Source organism: Hibiscus syriacus, unplaced genomic scaffold, assembly GCF_006381635.1.
Source record: "Hibiscus syriacus cultivar Baekdansim isolate YM2019G1 unplaced genomic scaffold, ASM638163v2 tig00111812_pilon, whole genome shotgun sequence".
Classification (NCBI taxonomy): Eukaryota; Viridiplantae; Streptophyta; class Magnoliopsida; order Malvales; family Malvaceae; genus Hibiscus; species Hibiscus syriacus.
The window spans coordinates 411,121-413,815 of NW_024063187.1; positions in this window are offsets into that span (position 1 = coordinate 411,121).

A 2,695-nucleotide genomic window follows, 5' to 3' on the forward strand; every position below is an offset into this window, starting at 1 on the left:
TGTTGTTTCTTCTCGATAGGAAATAATTAAATATTATCGTTTTTCGTCATAAAATTCAAATAATATTATTTGAAGGGATCTTGAATTAAATTAAAATCGAACTATTAGATTTCATCGCAAAGACAATTAATTAATGGACTAGGTACCGATCTAGGGCGTTGTGGGGTGCTAATCCTTCCCTACGCGTAATCGACTCTCGAACTCAATTTTTTTGGTGGGCATGCCTTAAAACGTTGTTTTAATAATTTTTAAAATTAAATCTTATTAAAATGAAAAAAACATTTTGGGTGCCCAATCACACCCAAATTAAAGATTGATAGCGAATCATTGAACCATTTTTTACTTTAAAAGGAAAATCCCAAATTTTTCGAAGTGATATTTTTTAATCACAATTAATTAAACATTAAATTAAATATGTTGTTTTTTAAAAGAAAAAATGGTTTCAACGTACACGTGTCACTTAACGGATGAATTATCACTGTTGAAGACTCGGTCACCAAAATGGGTAACGTTTGTAACGTTAAGCGCTAGGATAAGTCACTATTTAGGGAAAGAGATATAGTTTAGGCATTTATTTTGGTTTTAAGTCTTTTATTAAATCTAGTTTTAAAAACACTTAGTTATATTTAAACTCCGCTTGTAGAATTAAAAGTATGTTATCAGTAAATTAAATAATATTTATTATAAAAATGAAAATTGAACGAAAGTTACCACAAAATTATAATTTAGGTACCTGATTTGAACTAACTGCTTATTAGCCATGTGAGCATAACGAATGTAATGGAACTTGGAACTTTGGCTGTTGACCTATTTATTGACGGTGATTTAATGAGATTAAACTTGGATTAGGGGAAATCCCTGGGTGGGTTGGGGGGGGGGGGAGCACTTGGATTAGGGCACCTCTTCTGTTATTAAGATTTGGGCTAGAATTAGAAGGTCCAGATCATTTTCCGGCGGTCCAAAAATTCAGATTTGCCACGGACTAAAATCGATTCCAAAGCTATTCTAAATAATTTAGGTAATTTTGTGTTTGATAGTCGAAAAATATTTTTCTTATTTTCTTGTATTTGATAATTGAATTTTTTTTTCAAAATATATTTTCTTGTGTTTGATAGTTAAAAAATATTTTTCGAAAATTATTTTTCTATGTTTGATAGTTGTAATTGGTTTTCTTAACGTAATTTATTTTCCTAGTTTTTTTGTATTTTATGTAAAATATTTTACTATCTAATTATCATTAAAACAGTTTTCTAACTTTTCACTTCAAAGTATAAACACTCAAAAATATTATTTTATTTATTTAATATTATAAGAATATTTTAATATAATTTTTAATGAAAATATTAATTATTAACATATTTAATATATATAATATAATTTTAATAATATTATTTTTAATGTGTGCTCAATTATATTATAATAATATGTTATATTATATTTTTTAATTTAATAACGTATAATAAATTATTAATATAGTTAATATTATCTATTATTTTTATAAATATAATATTATTAAATTATTAAGAATGAATTATATTAATTTATAAACTTAATATCAATATAATAATTTAGTATTATGTAAATAAAATACTAATAATTAAAATTAGGGGTGTTCAAACGGTTAATTCAACTATTGATCTAACCGAATTATCATAAACCAAATTGGTCGAACATTTTTTTTAATCGTTAATCAAACAGATTTTTTTAACTATGAACTAAAATGAACTTTATTTAATTTATGTAAATCATTTTATATAAAACTAATTATAGTGTATCAAACAATTAGTGAAAAATGATTTACATAATATCATCAAAATACCATAAAATAGTTTTCGAAATTGTTTTTCAAATTTGTTTTTTGGATAAGTAAAATTTTATTATCCAAATAAGAGAAAGTACATTACAACTCAATCAAAGATCAAAGAAAGCTAATTACAACAAAAGAATGGTTAACCAATACCCGAATTGGTACAAAGTTGCATATTAACAAAATCAAGTCTATTAAGTTCTCTATTCCTAAGTGGAGAACCAACAATCTCCTTAATAGCAATGAGCAAGTCATCCATAGTTCTAGCTCTACCTTGGAATAGACGTCTATTTCTTTCTTCCCAAACAAAATAGATGAAAGAGCTCCAAGCAATCTTCAAAATAAAGGAAAGAAGAGATTTACCTTTCCAACAAGAAAAAGTCCAAGCAAGCTTGATATCCCAAGACATATGAGGCTTGGTTAAGAGTGAAAGATGTAGAATTCTATTCCAAAGAGAATCAACCATAGCACAATCAGCAAATAAATGGTTTCTTGTTTCAAGGCCCTCGTTGCATAAAGCACAAGAACCTTCAATAGTTATCCCCATTCGAATGAGTCTTTCCCGAGTGGGAAGTTGATCAAGAATTGCCATCCAAGTGATGATACTGAATTTTGGGACATGGAGGGGAAACCAGATAAGTTTGTGCAAATGAACTTTTTCCTTTTTGATAAGAATCCCATTCCAAATATCATTGCTTTTAATAATTCCTGCATTGAGAATAGGGATGACCTCAGCTTTCATGTTAAGCATTCTATTAAAACAGTAACTGTAAGTAGCATTGGTAGGCATCTGAAAAAAATCCTCAGATTTAATAGCATAGGTATAAATCCAAGCAATCCATAAGGATCCTTCACCAGCAAGAAGGTTACAGATAAGTTGAAACATGC